The sequence below is a fragment of the Mustela nivalis genome (assembly GCF_964662115.1).
Source record: "Mustela nivalis genome assembly, chromosome: 17".
Classification (NCBI taxonomy): domain Eukaryota; kingdom Metazoa; phylum Chordata; class Mammalia; order Carnivora; family Mustelidae; genus Mustela; species Mustela nivalis.
This window is the reverse complement of record NC_139036.1, coordinates 5,326,637-5,350,661: the sequence shown is the minus strand read 5'-3', so window position 1 is coordinate 5,350,661 and position 24,025 is coordinate 5,326,637. Positions and strand designations below refer to the sequence as shown.

General features: G+C 46.8%; 1 protein-coding gene and 1 long non-coding RNA gene across 14 annotated transcripts in view; one reads left to right on the top strand and one right to left on the bottom strand.

Moving 5' to 3' along the window:
- Positions 1-24,025, top strand: part of STX8 (syntaxin 8) — a 243,623-nt gene that overhangs the window by 83,711 nt on the left and 135,887 nt on the right. The gene's annotated exons all lie outside the window — the stretch shown is intronic.
- LOC309852051 lies at positions 3,129-18,730 on the bottom strand. Its single transcript, XR_014305045.1, has 5 exons — positions 18,413-18,730; positions 14,558-14,688; positions 6,898-7,108; positions 5,121-5,162; positions 3,129-5,014 (listed from the first exon to the last, which is right to left on the bottom strand). It is a non-coding gene; the product is annotated as an uncharacterized lncRNA (long non-coding RNA).

Here is a 24,025-nt window from a genome sequence, read left to right as displayed (position 1 = left end):
ATGTTGTCCACACTCTCAAAATAAAACCAGGTAACGCAAATGTGGAAAGTACCGTGGTGGTCATTGTTACTTTGATCTCCGCAACAACCTTATGAGGTCAGTACCGTGACTGCCCCCATGTAACACCCCGGGAACCGGAGGCTGAGCGGCTGAGGTCCCAGGCCCACACAGCTACTGGGTGTCAGAAGTAGGATTCGAACCCAGATCTGCCTCATGACGAAGTCTGCTCTTGTAACTATGCTGCGTATTTCCTGCCTCCCCGTGGGATACTCAGGCATTCTCATGAACTAGTAGCTCCTTTAAAGGGGTATTTGTGGTACCAATATGCCTGTGGCCTTGTCTACCCTGTGCCCCCAGGAAGGAGGGGGAGTGAGAACATCTAGGAGTCAGCAGTGAGTGTTGGGCTGTGGCCATAGAGGGAGGAAACATTTGCAGTCCAAAAAACCTAAATTAGTGGTTCCAAAATGTGAGGGATTTGATGCCTTTAAACTGCCGTGTATATTCTGAAGCCCACTGGTCTCTTCCCTAAGCTCCCAAAGACGCAGAACGATCCAGTGCCAGAAAGAGGGGGACATGGTGGTGCTTCCTATGCACTTTTTTTTTTGTTTTAAGATTTTATTCATTTATTAGACACAGAGAGAGAGAGAACATGAATGAGAGGAGGGGCAGAGGGAGAGAGAGAAGGATGCTCCTCGCCGAGCAGGGAGCCTGATGCAGGACTCGATCCCAGGACTCTGGCATCACGACCTGAGCCAAAGGCAGACTCTAACTGACTGAGCCACCCAGGTGCCCTACTGTGCTCTTTATTAAGCCACTGCCTGTCAGCTCCAAGCCCTCTTGGTGTCCTGCCCCGTGACGCTGCGGTTGGTATTCCATGGGCCACATTCCTGCCTTGCCGCTGCCTTCCAGGAAGCTGCACTGGCAGGAAGCAGGGGAAGGACGTGGCAAGGTCAGAAGACGCAGAGGACTTCGCACCTTCCAGCTCGCCTCCCACCTGCTCACTTGCAGGTCCTGCCTCTCCTGGAGCTCCTCCCTGGAGCCCAGCACCAGCGAAGCAACGCCTCTTCTTCCAAAAGTTGAGCTGAATTTCCACGAAGCCCACCTCCAGGCTTCTAATTTTTTTTTTTTAAGATTTTATTTTTGGGGCGCCGTGGTGGCTTAGTCGTTGAGCGTCTGCCTTTGGCTTGGGTCGTGATCACAGGGTCCTGGGATCGAGCCCCGAATCGGGCTCCCTGCTCAGTGGGGAGCCTGCTTCTCCTTCTCCCACTCCCTCTGCTTCTGTTCCCTTTCTCACTGTGTCTCTACCAAACAAATAAATAAAAGATTTTATTTTCAAGTAATCTCTGCACCCACCGTGGGGCTTGAACTTACAACCTCGTGAACAGGGCACGTGATCCACCAACTGTGCGGACGAGGTGCTCTCCAGGCTTCCAATGTTAATCATTCTAACTGCTTCCTTTTCTTACCTGTGCAGCTTCCATGAAACCTTAGAGTTGGGTGTCCACCCTTTCCATTAAGCAGTTAACGACTCCGTATCTAGCTGACGATTCTCTGTATTAAATTCTCACTGTTAAAATGACTGGTGTGATAGATGTCTCCTGATTAGACCCTGCCTGATATGCCCATAGAATTCAGCCTTTGGGTGCTCTGCTTCAGTTTCGTTTCATCATGCCTAGTGTGTGCATTTTGGGGAGCAGACCTGTGGGCAGCCTCTCAGGCACACTCGCCCGGCGCGGGGGATGCTGGCTTCTGAAAAGGCTCCGAGGAGCACGAACATGACGACAGACTTGAAGCAGGGGGACCTCTCGTCTTTTTCTAGCCAGTGGTAGGGTGGGCTTCTCAGAGGCATGACCACTGTTGACAACACTGTTATCATGTCCAAAGGCCTTTGTTTTTGATGGCAAACAATGGATTTCAAACCAACTCCTCCATCCTTCATAAATAGCTAAGTATTCTGTAGATAGTAATTATCTTCCTTGCTGGGCATTTGCTACATTATAGTGAATTTGATGGTTGACTCTGACAGCCGTTCCCAAATTACTAGTCTATGCCAATCACAGTGAACCCACTCTCCTTGTCAAAAGTCAGATTGATAACGGGCAGGTGGCCCATCCCAGACAAAGGAGGACCTGTTCTAGGGCCCTCAGCAAAGTTTTTCTTTCTCTTCTAAGAAAGAGATGGCTCCCCCTTTTCGTTTTCCAGAAGATGCGCCTGGATGTGACACTCAGACTACTCTTAGTACTGTTTTATATCTGTGGAAGGAGCCAGTCTGGGGACAAAGCTGTCCCCAAGGCTGGAGGGACAGAGCTCCTGGTTGGCCCAGGAGCAGCCCCAGAGATCCCATGCCCCAGTCCCTGGCACCTGTAGCCGGGCCTTTGCACGTGTGATTAAGGGTGTGGGCCTTGAGATGGGGAGATTATTTTGGATTATCTGCACGGGCCCGGTGTATATCAGAAAGGTCCATCAAATTGGAAGGGGGGTGAGGGAGAGTCAGTGTCACAGCGAAGCAACGTGAGAGCATCGAGCAGTCTCCACTGGCTTCGAAGACAGACAGGGCCACATGCCAGGGAGTCCCTGCACCTTCTGGAAGCTGGCAAAGGCGAGGAAGTGGATTGCCGCCTGGAGCCTCCAGAAAGCACTGCCGCACTGCGGACAACCTGATTTCAGCCCGTGAGACCCGCATCAGACTCTGACCTCCAGAACTGCCAGACAGACAGTTTGTGTCATCTTAAGACACTGACTTGTGGGTTGTGGGTAATTTGTCACAGCGGCTGTATGTAGCTAACAGGAAGGTGAGAAGAACCTCCTCAACGACTTTGCTAGACTTCCACATCGGCCGACCCTTCAGTGCCCCCTGAACATCTCAGCCCTTGGGACAAGCCTTTTCTGTCGTCTGACCCAGCCTGAGCTGGATTTTCTGCCACTCGAGGCCCAAGCTGTCCCAGTCGATACCGCCAGGCTTTGCGGAATACTGCGTATAAATACGGTAGACTGTATGTGAGTGTTTGTTCAATTGTGACAAAATGTTGGAAAAAACGCCCAGAATCCACATCTGAGGACGCAGGGCTGTTTTCTGGCTCATACTAGGTGTAATAACTTAGAACTTTTTTTTTCTTTCTCATAAAAGACACAAAAGATGTTTGGAAGGACGGACACGTTGTTTGAATGCTGAGGTGGCCTGGAACTTCGGCAGGTGTTTTTCGAAATTGCCAGATTCATTTCCTATCGTGACCTGCAGGCATCCACGTTCTCCGCTCCGAAATAACATTTCAGCAGATCCCGTGACCATGCCAAGAAGTGATTATTTTTACAAATCCAGATGATTTCCTAATTTAGGATAGCTCAAGCGGGGGAAGAAATGGAGGGAGACACAGGCTCTCTTTTCCCATCCTCAGAGAGTGGGAACAGCCCCAGCACTGGCTTTGACCAAATGTTGCTGACAGCTATGAAAGCAGTTATCACCGGACAGCTGCTCGGTGGCCCCCGTGAACCCAGCCGGAGGCTCAGCCCAGGCTGAGAGCAGAGGGGCCAAAGGTCAAATGCTATTTCGGTTGCTTTCCAAGCCTCCGCTCCACCACTTCTGGGTTTTGAATTAGTTTTTGTAATTTCTGCTCCAAAGACTGCTGAGCCTCACAACCACCCTCTCTGCACTTCCCAAAGACACTTGCTCAGTCTCTCTCCTCCTCCTCCTCCTCCCCTTCACCAGCGTAGGTCATGTCCCTGGGAAAACAGCGTTTACCTCAACATGGCTTCCAGCCCTGCCTGTCTAGTGGGACCCTCCTCTAAATGTTGCGTATTTAATATACTTCACGTCCTTGGCCGTGATGGTCCCTCCCAGAATCTGGATCCTTGCAAACCACAGTTGTATTGTTGGGGTTGGCGTGGGGTGTGTGTACTAGGGTCGTACACCATACCCCGAAATCCCAGATTATGCCACAGAGGACTCATTGGTACGAGTTTTTCTTAGAAGAAATGGCCAGAACCCTAGTTAGACTCACCGGTTGCAGATTTCCCCTTACCATTGTAAGTTATAAGGTGTCGTAAATAAATTTAAGTGTCTTGGATGAAAGACTGTGGGTGTGTAGTCAGCCCACTTTGTGAATCATAGAACATTCCATCTCCAAGGCATATGACCATGTTCCTGGAGTGTCTGTGTTCTTGTCCAGATTTGGGTTTCCTCCTTCTCTGCCTTTCCCTTCCCGATACCATAGGAAAAGGATCTTATTTTTCATTCAGCTGCTGTTGTAATTACTTGCTACGTTGTAATGTTTTCGTTTGTGCTTTTTTTTTTTTTCACACCCAGCCTGCCAAAATATTTTCCTTGCTGTGCATTCCCTGGTGTCCCAGGTGCCTTTACTGTTACTTATCTACTCTTGTAAAATTGCATACCTAAATATAAGATAATCCCTGTATTTCCAAAGAGAAGGCCCCACCCTACCAAATGTCTTGCCCCACTTGGAACTTACATGCGTTCAGGGCTGTAGCAATTCTCTATTTATAATCCCTAATTTGTCAATTATATATAATTAAGATGACTCTGAAAAATATTTAGAAATACAGCCTTTTCTGTAGCCTTTTCCACTTTCATTTTATGAGATAATTTTCTCAAACTCCACTGTGCCTCTATGACGACAGTGTTTTTGTCACCCCATCTGTGTTAGAGCACCTTCCCATAGCCTCCTCTTCTCCCTTCTTTAGCTACAATCCAAATCTCCCTGTCGCCTGGGAGCAAGAGACTCATGGCACCGTTTATTTATTAATTCAACAAACCGATATCCAACATCCACTTGTTGCAGAGTATGCGGAGTGCTGGGTACAGAGATCTATTAGAACTTGTCTTCCTGGCCTTGGTCCCTCCCCTTGAAGGAATTTACCCTCTGGTGGCAAAGGCAGCGTTGTGAACAGAGAATTGCAATATTTTGTAAGAAAGATGAATAATCGGAGTCCTGGCAAGTGCTGCATGGTGTCTGGGCTCCTGCCTAATTCAGCCCCGAGCATCTAAGTTCTTCATGATCTGTACGAGCATTGAACACAGTCATCGTTAAATACCAATAGTGTTTTCTCCATGGAGTAAACATGTTTTCACTAGAGCTATGGAAACTGAGCTGATTTATACCTACCTTTCTTGGTTTTCCTGGAGTTTTACAATGGATTGGATGAACCTGCAGCATGAACCAGTGTCAGTGAGTTTCGGGGCCTAGGAAATTTACCCTTCAGATCCCCACACCAGCTATCAGCCAGGTTGGGCCTTAGAAATGAGAAGGGCCTAAAAGAAGACCTAGGTCCAGACCATTGCACTGGGACACTCAGACAGAAGCATTATAATTAGGTAACTAAGAACCAGTCTTAAGAAACAGAAAGACTTCTTAAAAAGAGGCGGGGTGGGGGGCGCCTGGGTGGCTCAGTGCGTTAAAACCTCTGCCTTCGGCTCAGGTCAGGGGTCCTGGGATCAAGCCCCATATCGGGCTTTCTGCTCAGCAGGGAGCCTGCTTCCTCCTCTCTCTCTGCCTGTCTCTTGTGATCTCTGTCTGTCAAATAAGTAAATAAAATCTTTAAAAAAAAAAAAAAAGAAAGAAAGAAAGAAGCAGAAAGACTTTGTATTTACATTTCACTTCTTGGTGAGCAAAGATTTTTTCCCCCTGTATTTGGCATCTAAATTACATATGAGATCGAAGAGAACTGTTTTTCCCTCTTCCCCCACCTTGCCTCCATCAGTCTTCCTCTCACAACCACTCTTGTGTTTGAGAGAAGGGAATATAGGGTTCATTGTTTCAGGCAAAGACCCCACCAAGAAGCTCTCAGGTGTTGGGAATGTCTGGCATGAGACTCAATTAAGAGACTTAGACTAAAACATCAAAGATGGTTCCAGATTATGTTACGGTTACCACCAGCTGATGTTACAGGTTACTAGTAACCAGAATCCGAGTCCCCTACCAGCCCAGTCGTAATGAAGATGAAATTGCCGTGGGGGCCTGTCTTCTCTGTGAAATCTCCATATAGTTACTCACTGTTTGACCCCAGGAGGATGGTTCATCGACCTAATATTGAGAGATGGGAGAAAGTGCTTCTGAGTTTTATTGTATTTTGCTTTATCTTTTGGTTTTTTAGAGAGAGACCGTGAGGGCGGAGGAGCAGAGGGAAAGGGAGAGAGAATGTTTTTTTTAAAGACCGTATTTATTTACTCCAGAGAGAGAGAAAGAACAGGGGGAGGAGCAGAGGGAGAAGGACAGGCAGACTCTGTGCAGAGCGCAGAGCCCCGACACAGGGCTCAATCTCATGACCCGAGATCATGACCTGAGCCAAAATCGAGAATTGAGCCACTCAGGCACCTCTAGTGCCTCTGCATTTTAAATGTAAATGGTCGATTTAATTTAATTGGATTTAGGAAAAAAAGCATATAGCAGATAACACCCAAACTAAACCAAATAAGAAAAAAAACCTGTCAAATGCAGATTTCCGAAGCAGTGAGACTTTGGCTCAGTTTTCCAAGAATCTAGGGACTCTGTGTGTCTGTGTACATGAGTGTAGGTGTGTGTGTTTACCTTACCTGTTCATGTCTTCTGAGGTATTCAAAAGTCCATGATCATTTGGGGAAAAACCCTATGCCTTGGGTTATCTTCCCATGTTTCCTTAAATACTCATTTTTTATTGAGAGGGAAAATGTAAAGACAGGTATATTGATAAGATTAGGAAGAGAATTTGGACATACGTATTGCAGGAGCTAAATGAGGACTTTTGGACTAGACATTCTAGTTACTTGTAGCTGACACAGAGTATTTTAAGTCCCTGTAAGTCATTAGAAACCATGAACTGTAGCAGAGTCCACGTTTCTGTCAGAGGAGCATTTACTCAGGAAAATTACAAAAACCGCTATATCCAAAGGGAATTTGTACTTACTTGGGGAGATTACATTAAACACGGAAATGATGCTTCGTGTTGAGTTCTTCCACTGGAACCATTGGTCTCTGTAGAGATACCAGTCTCGCGCATCCTCCGTAAGAGCGCGTGAGAGGAAAAGGTGTGACAGCAGTGCCACCTGTGGCCCTGTTTCTCTTCCACAAGGAGACAGCTTTAAGCACCAGGAGCTGGGACTACACTGTGAGTCAAACTGTTGAGACGGTAATTGGATTATGGTGAGGATTAGGGGGGGGGGATGCTGAGAGGGAGAAAGTGTAAACAAAGGAGAGAATTGTGATGTGCAGCTCCTGCCAGAGGTTTTAAGGGATCAGATCTGTGCAGGTGCCTTTGCTTTAAGACCCAGCGAGGAAGTGATGGGAAGCAGGCTGTCTGATTCACTCTTGGGGTCCCCGGCTGCACCCCGGGCCTGGGGGCACAGTCTGTGCTCCTTACATGCTGGTTCTGAGGTTGGAAGCAGGAGAAGGTTCCCCCCCTGCAGGAAGGCCACCAAAGAGGCCCTGTGTCGGGACCCCAGCTGGCCTTTCCGCAGTGGCTGGGTAGGGGCAGATCTTGCACAATAGGCTGAGAACACCCAAGAAATAAAACCATTTCTGCACGAGAAAGATGATTATGGGAAGCCAATTCACAGGTCCCACTGTCACGAGCTTGTCTTCGCTAGAGGGGCAGGACAAACCAAATTTTCTAAAAGACAAAATAAATCATCCACTTATATGATGCTGGCTAAAAGCACGCCTGTGAGCCTTGGTAAAAATCAGAGAATTGAATGGCATGGCTATCGTCAATGCGTTATTGTCCTTTGTTACCTTATGTGTATGTGTGGTGGGGTTTTTGAGATGGGACTCCCCTCTAGTAAACTTTGTCCTTTTTAGGGGAGCAGTTCTATGCATTTTGACAAACACGTGCAACCGGGATACAGAACAGGTCCATCGTGCCCAGAAACTTCCCTCACGCCCCTTTGTGGCCGATGCCTCCTCTGTCCCCTCCCCCTGTATCACCGATTTGTTTTCTCCCATTCCAGCTTTGCTTTTCCAAAGTGGAATAGAAATGGGGTCAGGCATTGTGTGGCTTCTGAATCTGGCTACTTTCACTGAGGCAAGAGCGCGTCTGAGCTTCGTCCAGACGGGTGCCTATATCCGGAGCCCATTCTGTTTTCTTGCTGGTGACTGTCCCACCGTATCACCGTACCAGCTTGTCAGTTCATTCACCAGTGCAAGGACAGTGGCTCGCTTCTGATCTTTGGCACTCTTGAATAATGCCGCCACAAACAATCATGTTTAGGTCTTTGTGAATCCCTGTTTTTATTTCCTGTGCGTATTTCCTTGGGATAGGCTTGCTACTCTCCTTGGAGAGCGTAAGATCAGTTTTCGTGCTGTCTGCATTCCCGCCAGCAGTATATGCAGGTTCCTGTTGCCCCTCATTCTTGCCAGCGCTGGTATTGTCATTAAAAGCATTTTTTTAAAGCCGTTTTTAGCACCTCTTTAAAAACTGATTCCTGGGGTTCCTGGGTGGCTCAGTCAGTTAAGCATCTGCCTTTGGCTTGGTTCATGATCTGGTACTGGGATCAAGCCCCACATCTGACTCCTTGCTCAGCGAGGAGCTGCCTTCTCCCTTCCCCACCCTCGCCCTGTTGTGCTCTCTCTCTGTCAAATAAAACCTTAAAAATATAAAAATTGGCTGCATTAATACTTTTAATAATGTAGAGAGCTTAGCCCTTCCTCTTCAAAAGCAAAATCTCTTTCTCAGAAGAGTGAAAGTTTTGCCTGAAGGTCATTTAAAAAATAATTAGCCCCGGTTCTCGTTATTTAGCGTACGTGTAGTCTGTGCAGTCACTGTGACCACTGAATTTGTGACTACTGAGCCATCGATCCCAGGGGATGTCCAAGGTGAGGTTCCTAGGAGGCTCCGGTCCCAACATTTTGCCAGTTGATCAATATGTAATCTTCTCTTAAGTGTGTTTCTATTTAAAAACACGTTCTGTAATACACTGTTGATTCGGTTATGCTGAATTCGTGCATTAATCTAATGCGTGCGTTCACTCCATAAGACACATCCCAACCTGTGCTGGGGGGCCATGCCTAACCACCCACAAAAAGCACAAGAATGTGAAAACCATGGCACTCAATTGGCCAGGAAACTGATGGTTCCAGTGCGAGAGCCGACACAAGAAGGCCGAGCCATGTCTGGCTGGGAGCTGGGACCCAGCTGGGAGTGCGGTCAGATGACTCAGATTATCTACGCTCTGCGCGTGGCCAGGAATGACTGCACAGGTGTCACGGGTATCGTTCTGGGGGTCGCAGATGCAGTTTAGCAAGTGGCGAATTCACCTCTGTTTTTCTCTCTTCCAAAATGCTTAACATCCGGCTTAATTTAAACAACGATTTGTCGTGGCTTGGTCTTAAGAGCAAGCAGTGGCCAGTGTTTTTACTCTGAGAAATTAGGAAATTAACCTGCCAAACCAGGGCCACTCAGTGTGGAGATTGCTTTAAAATCACTTCAAGACCTTCCCAAGATTTCACCCCCACGGCAAAGTCTTGCTCTTGACTTATGCTGGAAGATCACATGCACCATTCAAACATATTAAGCATACACTTCATTCTTAAAAAGTAATAAGAAATATTCAGCTCTGAATTTTATCTTAGTAATAGCTATAGGGCATGTGTTTAAATTCACGGAGACAGATTAATGCACTTACCAAACGCCCATTGCCTAAAAGTAATTATAAGTTTTCTAGATTGATTGCCAATATGATATAGGTCCCAAAGAAGTCACCCCTCTTTACCGAGACAGAACAATAAATTGGTTTTCCTGAATACAGTGGGTAAAGAATCCAAGTTCCTGACCTCGAATATTTCGCTGGTAGTGTTCTGTGCAGTAGGGAACAATCAGGATGACATTTGCTGAAAAGTTGGAGATTTATAACATAATAGCTTGAGCATATGTGCCAAAAAATAAAAATCTTAAATCCTATCAAATCAAGATTAATCACCTATTAAAATACTAACAAACAGCACAGTACAGGTGGTGTCATACGCCGTCTCTCTTCATATATTGTTACAAAACAAACTATCCTGGCAGTGACATGAATATCACGCATCTTCTGTCTCGATCGCAGTGGGAAAAACGAAAAAAGAAAGGCTACTCAGTCATTCTCGGTGTGGATTTTGGCATTTCATTAGGGAGTGCTATCATAAGCCCTTTCACCAAAAAGCATACGCAGCTCTCTGGAAACTGCTAAATTTCCTGGCTTTGTACTACTGCCAAAAAACTGTTGCTTCTCCCGTCATTAACTAGTACATATTTATTCCTCTCTATCTTTGTAGAGAGTAACCCATGCAGCACTCCCATGAAAAGGAAAACAGTAGTCTGCTTCCTCCCTCTCACTAGCTGTGCCGAAATTAATCCCACGGGCCAATGTCTTCTTTACATTCTGCTTTAATTTAGTACTTGTAACCGAGGACCGAGTGGTAACAGAAGACCCCGGGACAGTGTTCATTGTGACTCTCCATGAAGATGGTTTTTGAAGTTTGTGGGAAAGCGGCTCCCGAAACTTTGTCATTAAACATTCCTAGTAGGCTAGAATAACAAGTTGCTAAGTTGGCTTCCAGCAAATGGCCAGGCAGTCAGCAAATATTGAGTGAGGATCTATGTGCCAGCATTCTTCTAAGCTCTAGCAATCCTGTGGCAAGCAGCATGGTCCCTGACACCTGTGTTATCGCTCCCATTTTTGTGGGCTGCCTGTCTCTGGTTAAAACGTCTTCTTGGGAGACGGCAGAAAACAAGCGCAGAAAACGACTTTCGGAGTATTCGCGTACCTAGAGTATCCTCGTGGTTTAAAAAAGTAAACTGGAGGGTGGGAAGCATGTTATGATCTTTTTTTAAAAAAAAAAATGCAAGATTTTGGAAAATTTAATAATTCACACTTGCACGAAATAAAGCCCATTGGCAGGTCAATCCTTTTTTTTTTTTTTTTTTAATTTGTCACTGTGGGGCCAGTTATCTTAAACAAGCGAAGGTGCCTTGCCTGCCTGCGTGGTGTCTTCAGGCTCTCCCTTCCGACAGTTTTGCCTTCCTCCCTGTCCTCAAAGACACCCAGCAACGTGCCGTTCTTCTCCCGAGACCCTGGCCAGACTCGCTGCAGATAGCGTCACAAGCCGTACATCTTCACTTGTTCTCACAAAACAAACTCTTGAGCAGTGACATAAAACATCATGTCTCTTCTTTCCCACTCGCAGTGGGAAAAGGAAAAAAAAATGCTCCATGGTCATTTCTCTTTGTGGATTTTGGCATTTCATTGGAAAGTGCCAATAAGTACTCATTTTTTATGTTCTTCTGGAAAGCTCTGCTCAGCCTTCCAAGTCACAAAGCAAACTGAGGCCCTGACGGTTCTCCAGGCTCAGGTCAGAAAGGTGGGAAACTTTTATTTTTGTAGGCAGGGAGCTCATGAATAATCCACTTGCGACCTCCTTCACTGCCCCAAGCCCTCCTCTGCAGCCAGCCTCCCTGCTCCAAGAACTCCACATCAATCTGTCGCTGACCGTCAGCAGAGCAGCAAAGCGCCAGTGTTATTGTGAACCTCCAGTGGAACGCCTTGCCTCCCAGCTGGTGATCAATCTGGGTTAGACGGCAACATGTTCGCCTCTACAAATGAGCTGGACCCCTCTGCCACGTAGCTCTGCCAACTTTTGAAAGAAAGAGTCTGTTTCAATTCTTTTCGGGGGTAAAGACAAAAGCTCTGTCTCCCTTTACACAACCAGCTATTGAAAAATCCATGCAAATATCCACAGCCAGGATCCTAAGGAAATCATCTGGAGAGGTCAGGAAGTTGCCTCTTCCCCACCCCGAAAAAAAAAAAGAGAGAATTTATGTTAAGTGTGCATTCACACACACATACACACACACACACACGCACACGCACGCACACACGAGAACTAGCCTTTTGGTTTTCTTTCGTGAAGATGATGTGTTCACGATAGGAATTGTGCCACCTCTCGAGACTTCTCGCTTCCAGATGAGCTGGTCCTGGGTTTTAGGATTTTTAGTTTGCCTCTCTAAGCTCCAGGTGAAGCCAGCATTGTGATCCTGCCTTGAACAGAGCTGCAGAACTTTCCCTGGAGGGCTAATATTACGAATTAAGGTAGAAATACCAGGTCTCGGCTGGAGATGATTCTGCTGAGTCCATGCTAATTGGACATGATGTGTCTTCCTAGTTGCAAACATTTTTTTTTATTTCAAGATTTTTTTTATTTGAGAGAGCATGAGAGCTGTGGGGAGGGGTAGAGGAAGAGGAACAAGCAGAGTCCCTGCTGAGCAGGGAGCCTGACATGGGACTCGATCCTGGGATCATGAGCTAAAGGCAGACGCTTAACCAGCCGAGTGACCCAGGCGCCCCTCTAGTTGTGAACTTTTGGAAGATCTTTCTCAAAGTTGGCTAGTGCAGAAGGGGGCCAGCGTGGTCGGGGAAGCGTGGCACAGCAGAGGGACTGAGTTGGTGGACGTGAAGGAGCAAGTAAGAGTGCAGTGTGTGAAAGGTTAGCAGACGAGGGACGGAGTGAGCCCCTGTGCACGGGGGTGGAAGTGCGAGGACGGAGTCTTGTGCGGCGCCTGGGTGGCTCAGTCGGTTGTGCATCTGCCTGGATTTCAGCTCAGGCTGTGACCTCAAAGTTATGAGGTTGAGCCCCGAGTCAGGCTCCACGGTTAGCATGGAGTCTGCTTGAGATTCTCTCTCTCCCTCTGCCCGCTCCCACTCATGCTCTTTCAAATAAATTACTTAATTACTTAATTAAATTAACATTTAAAAAAAATAGAAAAGTCGCATATTATTTGGTGGGGGTTTCATAACACAACTGATTGTTCTTTCTTGTCTATGATCACCCCAGCCCGCTGGATGGACAGATTCTGTCACTGAGTACAGAGATATAAAGGAGCAGAGAGTTTTTTGCCCCTTGGTCAGGGGAGGCAGGATGTGTCATTTTTCCAGAGACAGTGAGGCTCTAAAACTGAAGTGTAGATGAGCTAGAAAGAGGGGGCTCTGGAAAGAGGGGGGAGAGTCACTTTGGCCTCAAATGGAGGCTGAGCTGGGCCATTGTCTTTGAAGAAAGAGTGGGTGGTAGCTTTGGGGACACGGGGCCCCGTGTTCTAAGTATTGGGAAACTCCAGAAGATTATTCAGAATGACAGTGAGCAAAAGAGGAAGAAAAAGTGATTTGCATGGATTTCACTGGGCGGTGATTTGGAATATCACGGATGTCTGTGGCCAGTTGGATTTGGAGGGAAGCATGGACAAGGATGGTGACAAAGAAGGGAGGGAGGGGTACATCGGAGAAAGATTCCTTCCTTTCGGAGGAATCTGCAAGCTTTCGGGATGGATCCAAAGGGAGGTCTGAGGGCCGTGGGGTAAATGAGAGGTGCCTCCCAGCCCCGGTGAGTAATGGTACGAGGGACAAATCTCCACATTTCAGAGTCAGAAAATCTCTCTAATGTCATCTTACTCAGTAATTCTCCCATCTGTGATCTCATGGAGTAATTCAGGTCAGAGGTCATTAGACTTAAAGGAATTATCCCATCTTTTCTTTTTTTTTTTTTTTTTTTTTTTTTTTTTTTTTTTTTTTATCCCATCTTTTCTTATGGCCTCCCTTCTTCGTGCATTTCCTGGCGACACCTTCCAGGGCTCTGCACGTGGGCTGGTTTATGCCACCACCATGCCTTGCTGCCAGCTTCCTTTTACCTGTCCCGACCATGGTTGGAAAAATCCCACGTGTCTTCATTTGTCACATACACCAGGGGATATTCTGGTGAGAATTTTTTAATGGATTAAAAAAAAAAAAAGGCATATGGCAGAACGTTCCAGCTCCAGAACTCCCCCTCGCCCAATCAGGAAGGCTGGTCAGCAGTCCTTCCCTGATAAAAATGACAGAATTTATATGGAGGAGAGTATAATAGTGGTAATTCATAGCCGTTACCCCGGTATGGAGAGGATACGGCTATTGGGGATAAAAGTTCATTTTGCAAAATGGTTAAAAAAAAAAACAAGAAAAAAACCCCAGCCTTTTAGTTGTTCACAACTCGATCTCGTCCAGCTGTATTGCACCCTGCTGTGCTAAAGTAGGATTGTGTTAATAAGCCTTGGTCTCCGTTAAGACTGAGACTATTAGAATCAAAAGTAACAGTCTTGCCGTACCCTGCATTATTGAAAAATCATCCTTTGTGTTTGATTCAGTTCTACATGCCGCATTAAGGGCTTGGAACACATTATCTAGACTTGGGGAACAAGCCCCAGTGGAGCTGGCAAATAATGTCAGTCCCAGGGTATAGAGCAGGGCTCAGCAGACTGGGGCCCACTGCCTTTCTGTACGGTACACAAGCTAAGAACGTAGGATTCTAGATTTTTAAAGGGTTGAGAAGCCCAAAAGCAGAATAGTATTTCATGACCTGTGAAAATGATATGCAATCCAAATGCCGGTGTCCGTAAAGTTATTTTTTCTTTTTAAGACAGCCCTGCTTGTTTGATTACATATTATCTATGGTTGCTTTTGTGCTAATTGCCCCAGAGACATATGGCCTGCAAAGCCTAAAATATTTACCATCTGGCAGAAAATGTTTACCAACTCCTGGTCCCGGACTGGAATGTGCATATGAATTACCTGCTGATCCTGCTAAAATGCAGATCCGGAGTCCGGAGGCCAGAGGCGAGGCCTGGGAGTCTGCCTTTCTGACAGCTTCTGGACGGTGTCAGAACCACTGCTCTTTGGGTCATACTTGGGTTTGTAAGGGCCTAGGTATTTAGAACAAAGACAGAAAGAAACAAAGAGATATACTGTAAAGGGGAGATTATAGAATTTTTTTAAAAGATTTTAGTTATTTGATGCATAGAGAACAAGCAAGGGGAGCTGAAGGCAGAGGGGGAGAGGGACAAGCAGCCTCCCCACCGAGCAAGGAGCCCGATGCAGGGCTCGATCCCATGCCCCTGGGATCATGACTGCAGCACACGGCAGACCCTCAGCCAACCAAGCCACCCAGGCGCCCCTCCTAGGATTTTTCAAGGAGAAATAGGCTTATTCTACTTTATTCCGGAAGCCAGCGCTGGGATCCATGAGTGCCAGTGTTGATTTTCCTCCAGGAAGCACTTTGTAACGAGTAACTGGAATTGTAGAATCATTGCAGGAACCAAGGGTAAATGTCAAGCGGAGAGAGAAGTGTCTTGGGTTGCGCAGCAGCTGGACTTTTCGAGTGGAAAGTGGTGACTGAGATCTTTCCAGATCAGTGCCTTTGACCGTGAAGCAGAGGAGGAGATGATGATTAGGAGGGAAGGCAGAACCGTGTGTTGCACGTCGGGTGGAAAGACCCCGTCTAACACGGGTGGTGTTGTTTTGTTGCCTTGATCTCTGTCAGCTGGTGCAACACAACCTTCATGAGAAGCTAGCCAGGCCGGCCGTTCAGCACACGCCTCAAAATCAGCTGTGGTTTTTAGAATTCAATTTGTACTTCCTATCCCTTGAGTCGCCCCTTGTGTGCGCTTAAGAAGCCCACACTTGCCTGACTCATACAGTTTTCTCGCTCACCTAGAAAGCAGGCAGAGGTGATCCCAGGCCTTGCTCCTCTCCACTTGGGTCCATTTCTCACTCATCCTGTACCCCCCCTCTCTCTCTCTTAAAAATATTTTATTTATTTGACAGAGAGCACGCGTTCACACCAGCCGGGGGAATGGAACGCAGAGGAAGAGGGAGAAGCAGGCTCCCCGAAGAGCAGGGAGCCCGATGTGGGACTCAAACCCAAGACCTCAGAATCATGAGCTGACCCAAAGGCAGATGCCCAACCAACTGAGCCACCTAGGCGCCCCACCCCCCTTCCCTGTAATCTCTTAATACCAGCCTGGGGAAGAGGCTCTGTGCTTGTCGTGTGATCCCCCAGCTGCAGGCTGTCGTAAGGCTCTGATGAGTGAACCCTCCTGCTCATCACTCCATGAAGAAGTCCTTTTTAGGGCCTCCCGGGTGGCTCAGTTGGTTAAGTGTCTGCCTTTGGCTCAGGTGATGATCCTAGGGTCCTGGGATTGAGCCCCACGTCAAGCTCCTTGCTTGGCGGGGAGCCTGCTCCCCCCGCCGCTGCCCCGCCTGCCGCTCTGCCTTCTTGTGATCTCTCTCTCTCTCTCTGTCAAATAAATAAATAAATAAAACCTTAAAAAAAAATGTTCTTTAAAAAAAAAAGGCTGGAAAGAAACTAGCCTTTTGGAACAAGACAATACAGGGAGAGTGTAGCACACTTGGACAGATGGGTGAGTCACCAAGTGTTTGAGCAACTTGATATGTAGCTATTGACGAATAACGTTCAGAACCATAAAACTTATTCAACTAATAGGATACCGATCTGCCCCAAACCCAGTGAGCGTGGCTGTAGCCGGGGGTCTCATGCTGTTTCCTACTCCGAGTGCTTTTCATTTCAGCTTGTCACGGGCCTTTAAGGACATGATTTATGCTTCCTAATCCCCCCGGGGGGTTAAGTATTTTCATATTTATTGCACGGAAGAGCATTCTGTGATTGCTTGCCTGTCCCGAAAATCAGTTTGGCTGGAAAAGGACGCAAGAATTCTGACCTCAGCTCCGTATCCAAACCAGGAGTCAGCACTTGAAAAATGGGAATCAATATCTTGCCGGGGGAGTGTGTTTCATTCTGCTAACCTGGGGGAGGAACAGCTGGTGGGAGGCCGCATGCACACAATGCGGCTTGTTCTTTTTGCAAATCTGCCTGCCACCCCCACATCTCCAAGCCCGGCCACGTCCATACGTCCATGTGGGCCAAACATCTTTCAAAAAAGCTCGGGCTTTTCAGACAGTTTATCATCATCCACTCTATTATATTCATCGCCACCAAACCATTATCCTGATTATTAAAACCCGAGTAGCCCGGAGTTTAGATTTGGTCCTAAGCATGTTGGTGATCTTGTGTAACTTCAGTGGATTTTATTTTATTTTTGTGGTGGTGGTTGTCGCTTAACTGATATTTTTCAAAATCAGGACCCTTTTAGGGGCACCTGGCCAGCTGTGCTAGTGGAACGCACAACTCTTGAGCTCAGGGTTGTGAGTTCGAGCCCCACTTTGGGTGTAGAGATTCCTTAAAGATAAAATCTTGAAAACAGAAAATCCCAACCATTTTGGATGTCAGTCCTTGCTTCCGTTCATCTCATGGGTGCCACGTCCCACCACTTTTACCACCAAACACAGACCCTCAGGTACCTTCCCAGGCTTTTCCCTTTCTACCCACCTACTTCTTGGGGTGTCTCAGGCAGTCCTTGGGCTGATTATGGTTCTTGTTCTCTGTCTCAGCAAGTGAGAGGTTCGCTTTACGAAAACCATTTTAGGACCCATGCAAGTTGTTCTGTTCTGTTAGTGGGATGGATTATTACCCCTCTGGCTCTTGTTTTGCTCACTTCCCACAGTTACTTCCAAGTCGCTCCTTCGTGGCAGACTTTCTAGTTTTCTTCTACTAGTACACTACTCATATCAGTCTTTTTAAAAAATACCATTTTTTGCCACATGACTTCAATGCTCAGAAAGCTTCAGGTGTTTCCTTAAAATCTGGTAGATAATGATAAAATCCCTTGTATCAGTTATTTAAGGCCCTTTTAATTTTATTTTCAAATTTAATTTTTTTTTTTTTCAGGGAAAAAGCATGAGCAGGGCAGGGGAGGGGCCGAGGGAGAGAGAATTTCTAGCAGACTCTGTTCCCAGAGCTGAGCTGATGTGGGACTCAATCTCATGACCCTGAGATCACCACCTGAGCCAAAATCGAGTTGGACACTTAACCATTTGTACCACCCAGGCACCCCTTAAAGCCTTTTTTTTTTTTTTTTAAGATTTTATTTATTTGACAGAGAGAGAGATCACAAGTAGGCAGAAAGGCAGGCAGAGAGAGAGGAGGAAGCAGGCTCCCAGTTGAGCAGAGAGCCTGACTCAGGGCTCGATTCCAGGACCCTGAGATCATGACCTGAGCCAAAGGCAGAGGCTTTAACCCACTGAGCCACCCAGGCGACCCAAAGCCCTTTTTAATCCAGTTCTCATTTTCTTCTGTGCCATATGAACTTCTTCTGTTTCAATTCCAAATACGCCTTTTGCATACCTTCTGGTGCTCTCTAAGCGGTGGGAATGAAACATTATAATTTTAACATCCTTAGGGAGACAGTGTGTTTTCACATTGCCACTAACTAGTGATAAAGACTGTGTTAAGAACAGGTGAGTCACACAGGTAAGCACCCCTTAAATTCCAGGCCGTCCAGGACCCTGTCCTCGGTTTCTCCTTACTCTGCGTGCTTTCCCCACACCCTCTCCTGTCCCTGACGGCTGGTCAGTATCCTCACCCATCCCTGCGCCCCTGGCCTCGTAGGTGTGCTGATCGGGTTTCACTGTTTCCCCAAAATCCCAGATCTGTATTTCCACCTTTACTGAGCACCCTTACCCGGAGGGGGACTCCCAGAGCAAGGGAGGGTCTAACACTGAACCCCTTACCTTTCCCTGCAACCTGTTCTGCAAGTCACTGGTGTAGCCGTCCCATTTATCTTCCGGGTCAGACCGCTACAGCCGTCACTGAATTCAATTCGTTTCACCCCTCCAAAGGCCTCTCCGGTCTTTTCTCCCCACCTGCGCCACCACCTCCTCGTCCTAAGGCCCCTTTGAGAACTGCTGCTGGTTCACCTGCCACTGGTGTTCAGTGCCGTGCTCTGTCTGCCCCTCTGCGGACAGAACCGGCTTCTTAGAAACAACTAGCAACTTCTAGTGGCTCCTCATCCCGTTTAGGGCAGAAGAGCAGCGGTCAGAGTCCAGCGCGCTAACCCCGCAGCAACCTCACCTGTTGTCCGTGTCACTTCTCTACCTTCTCACATATTATTTCTTCTCCCTGCGATGCTGTTCCTGCCTTTCCTGCCGAGACACAGTCGGAGCTCAAACATCACCTCCTCCATGAACCTCTTTTGTTGGGTTCTCGCCATACTGCGTGCAACCCCTGTTTGGGATCCCCCTATTTTAATATCTGTGACCCTAGTTCTCACCGTATTGTGTGGTCACGCACATTTGTGTGGCCACTCAAGTACTCACTGTTTGGGATCCCCAGTGTTTCAGTATCCCCGGTTGTGGGCTGGGGACACCGCGGAAGGCTTTGTGACAGGGGAGGCTCTTTGGCTCCATCGAAACCACTAATTGAATGTCTGTTCGATGGCAAGTGCTCACAGTAAAGTTACAAGGAGGAAGTAATTATATCCATTTTGCAGAGCTCGAGAAACCAAGTCTCGGGTTAAATTATCGGGGCGTGATTCTCTCCCTAATAAGCAAAGGAGCCCTGATTTGCACCCAGTCTGGGGTCTGGGCTCATGCCTTGTCTTTCCCGTGTCAAAATGCTGGTGCCGCAGACTAAATCTTGAGAGTGCCTTATATGGGGCCCTCCACGAGGGTAGCGATTTCGTGATTATAAAGCACTTGGGAAAGTGCAAAGGAAGCCCGTGGTTTTGTAGGGGACTAGAAATGTTTTCACAACTGCTTCCCCGCCTGCCTCTCTATCTGTATGCCCTTAATATTGTCTGACTCACAAAGAAAAATTGTTGATCCACAGAGAACCGGTTCAAGTTTTCTTCTCCATCTCAAGAGTATCCCGTGGAGGAAAATGTCTTAAACCGCACCTGAGCTATAAACAATTTATTCTGAAGGTAACAGTGTTAGTACTGCAGTATGTAAACCTTTAGCTAATAAAAATCAAAGTAGCCTAATTTGGAAAGTACACCGAAGGTTAGGGGGAAAGCTTGTAAATGTTTTCAAAGACTCGGGATTTAATTCTATCACCAGCTAGCAAAATAAATGGTCCAGCTGTTAGCTCTGAAACAGACACGGGTTGGAAATGAAATGTTAGTTTAAACGCATTGATCATTAGAAATCAAAAGGAACGTGAAGTACACTTTTCTAGTTTATGAGAAACAAGGGTGAAAGTTCCCCCAAACACATTTGTGGTAACTGGGTTTAAAATTGCTTCCTCATCTTTTCTTTTAGCGTCTGATACTTTGTATGGTCTGTATTGGGATGACGGGAGCATTTTTTTTTCCCCCTTTCTTTCCTTTCCTTTCCTGTTGAGATGCAGAGGTTTGGGAATCCATGAAGAGTGGAGTCGGGGGGTGTAAAATCCCAGTTTTCCACGCGTCCTGGCTGCTTGCTGTGGATTGCACACTTCCCACCAGACGCTGTGAGGGATGGGAGGTCACTCTCAGCAATGTGCTGAAACTGACCTGAACTATACAGCCAGCACATCTGGTCACAAGCACCGGCCTTGTGTAAGGTTATACTGGAATTAATTAACTCTGGTGGGTGCTCCGAGATGTTTTCTCCACATCTCGTTTTACCATCATAAGCCGGAGGAAGTCCATTGGAACTTCTTTATTTTTCCTTGAGAACCACTTAAAAAAAAAAAAGAACCTGGAGAGCAGTGTGTTGTGGCTTGAAACTGACATTAGAGCAAAGCCTGTGAGCTTCCTTTCTTCGAATGTTGGGTTTTTAACTTCGAATTCCGGCGGAGCTGTGTCTCTTGCCTCCACGACAGTAACGTTGCTGCGAAACACATTTGATCGTGTTGTTAGGAAGCAGGAGACTGAGTCCAAGGGAGCAGACAGGGTGCTGAGCTGCTCACAGAATTCCAGAACGTTTTGTGAAACGAGGTAGTAGCCCAGGAACTTCCCGGCTTCAGAAAGGGAGGGAAGGGAGATTTCTGGAGAGAGTGTGTGTACACACACAGCGTTCCTCGTCCCAACAGCATCACGTTAACGCCAAGATGTCTGGTGTGGGTGTTGCTCTTAGTCTCTTAATCTTGCATAAATGCACTTTGCCCTGTTGCTTTTCTTGGTAAAACAGAGAGGACGCCTGCCTTCTAGATGGAGCATTTCTGTTTGAGGCGATGACACAATTTTGGAAATAGACAGTGGAGAGGGTTGTGCAACACTGTAAATGTAATTAATGCCACTGAATGGTACACTTAAACATGGTTAAAATCAGGGGGCGCCGGGCTCGCTCAGTCTGTGGAGCATGTGCCTCTTGATCTCAGGGTCATGAGCAGGAGCCTCACATTGGGTGTAGAGATTACTAAAAGAAAGAAACTTCAAAAAAAATGGTTAAAATGGCAAATTTTACATTATGTATATTTTTACCACTGTTTAAAAGAATTAAGTAATACACCAAAACCCACTGTACTGTATATTTATTTATTTAAAAAAATTTTTTTTTTAAGATTTTATTTATTTATTTGACAGACAGAGATCAGAAGTAGGCAGAGAGAGAGAGAAGGAAGCAGGCTCTCCACAGAGTGGACAGCCCGATGCGGGGCTCGATCCCAGGACCCTGGGATCATGACCTGAGCTGAAGGCAGAGGCATTAACTCACTGAGTCACCCAGGCGCCCCTGTATATTTATTTTTTAAATATTTTTATTTTATTTATTTGACAGAGAGAGATCTCAAGTAGGCCGAGAGGCAGCAGAGAGGTGGGGGGGAGCAGGCTCCTCGCTGAGCAGAATCCTGATGCGGGGCTTGATCCCTGGACCCTGAGATCATGACCTGAGCCGAAGGCAGAGGCTTAACCCACTGAGCCACCCAGGCACCCCTGCACTGTATACTTTAAATGGGTGAATTTATGGCATATGCATTATCTCTTGCTAACGCTGTTAAGGAAAACTATGCAGAGGTAGGGAGCATGATGTTCTGGTTAACCGAATGTTCTAGTAATTAAGGACTAATGCAGTTGCACCAAAACTAATAAGTGAAAGGTATTCTTATGTGGGGTATAAGAAGATAAACTTGAAAAAAATTTTGTGTGTGTGCTGCAGTGGGTTGTATATTCCATTAGTTACGTATCTTTAGAAGTAGGACACTTAGCTATCCACAGAGCATCTGAATAGACCTGGGTTGTCTAGTCCAGGGGTCACTGGCCACACGTGGCTGTTGAGCACCTAGCATGTAGCTGGACTGAACTGAGAAATGCTACATGTGCAAAGTAATGCTGAATCTTGAAGACTTGGTATAAAGAATGCAAAGTATCTTGCTAATAATTTTTATATTGATTGCATGTTGAAATGATAGTATATTGGATATATTTGGTTATATAAAATATACCACTGAATATATTTATTTATTTATTTTTTACTTTTTGAATGTGGCTACTAACATTTTTTTTAAAAGATTTTATTTATTTATTTATTTATTTGACAAACAGCGATCACAAGTAGGCAGAGAGGCAGGCAGAGGGAGAGGGGGAAGCAGGCTCCCTGCTGAGTAGCGAGCCTGTTGCTAGGCTCGATCCCAGGACCCTGAGATCATGACCTGAGCCAAAGGCAGGTTTAACCCACTGAGCCACCCAGGCACCCAGCTAACAATTTTTTAATTGCATGTGTGACTCAGTTTCCGCATTTTGATGGGACAGTCTTGTCTAGAAATCAGACTGACCCCACCCAAGATTCATGGACTTTGAGAGATTAAGAATCACTTCTTTTTTTTACCCCCCACAAAGAGTCTGTTCATTCATTTGAAAGAGTGAGAGACAGAGCACAAGCAGGGGAAGAGGCAGTGGGAGAGGGAAAAGCAGACTCCCTGCTGAGCTGGGAGCCTGACATGGGGCTCGATCCCAGGACCTGGAGATCAGTACCCAAGCTGAAGGCAGACGCCCAACCATCTGAGCCACCCAGGCACCCCAAGAATCACTTCCAATGACTGAGTAGACTACAAAAGAATTCCCCGAATTGGCCTGGAGGTTAAGGGAATTCACCTCCCCAACAGTGGCTGTGCCTTAGTCTCTGATTCAGAGTTTTTGCAAATGGCAGACCTAGGACAGGTCCTTCTCTGACCAGGTTGAGGGAATGTGCTTTGATCATCTGGGACTCGTGGTTCTATAACACAGGGGAGTGTAATCAGACAGCTGAGGAATGGGCGTCCATAGGCCCTGGAGGTTGGATTGGTTCAGAGGCAGTTTTTCTTTGGCAAGAGGAATAGAAGCAGCAGGACTAGAATTACAGCCTTTGACAAGAAAGGAAAAGAGCCCTCACAGGCAGCAGATGCACTTTCAACTCTGTTCTAAGAAAATTAAAAATGCACACCTCTACCCAGGGCCCCCTCTCTAGAGAAGCACCCTGAGCCGTGTGTGTGGGACTCTGACTCCGGGGCGGGGAGGTGTGTGTGTTGGGGGCACAGAGATGTTCCCTCTGGCTCAGGACCTCCCGGTGTCTGCACACCAGCCTTGCTGCTCAGTTGTCCCTTGCGTCTTTAACATCGCCTGAGAGGGTCACAGCCACAGCCACGCTGCTTGCCTGGGCTGTCCACTTCCTCTCCCTAGTATTAATCATTCTCTTGGTTAGTGCTCTGGTTACAGAGTTACATAGGTTTCAAGTGGTTTGGCCCTCACAGTGTTTTCTACCATAAACCCTGTTATTTTCAGAGTGTGATTTTTGCAGGAGGTAAGGATTTTCAGGAACGCGTGTATCATATTGTAGCCAGACCTAGCGCCCCCCACCCCTGACCCCAGTCCTGAACGGTGTCCTGCGCCACCCAGGGGACACCAAGGTCCTGCTGCCCAACAGGGAAGGTGTGCCCCTGGGCATTCCCCGGCACATTGAGACTGTCGCGTATGTTGATCAGTGTGGCTGGATGAACACTGTTGACGCCTAGGATATGGTGTATGCAAGTCTGTGGGCTGCCCGGGGACCGGTCTTCTGTATACACGACATTATTTCTATGAGAAAGTGTATTCTGTCCTTGAGTTCTAAACAGTCAACTCACTAACGCCCTTTGGGGGAATTCCTTCTCTTCGCAAATTGGCAAAACCTTTAGGAAGCTACTCTCCTACCTCGACCCCCACGAAGGAGAAAGTGGGAAGTGCGAACTTGGGAAGCCAAAGGTTACTGTGCAAATCATAGAAATGGGATAGATAGTGGTAAAATAGGAATTTCAGACTGCCTTCCCTCCTTCCAACTAATAAATACGTCAAGGCATAGCTCCCATCAAGTTATTTTGTTGTCTCAGATCAGAACCTCTGAAAATCAGAGAATAGGTTTTTCCACCCCAGTTCTTTATTAACCCAGGGGGAAATCCTTCAGAATGTCGAA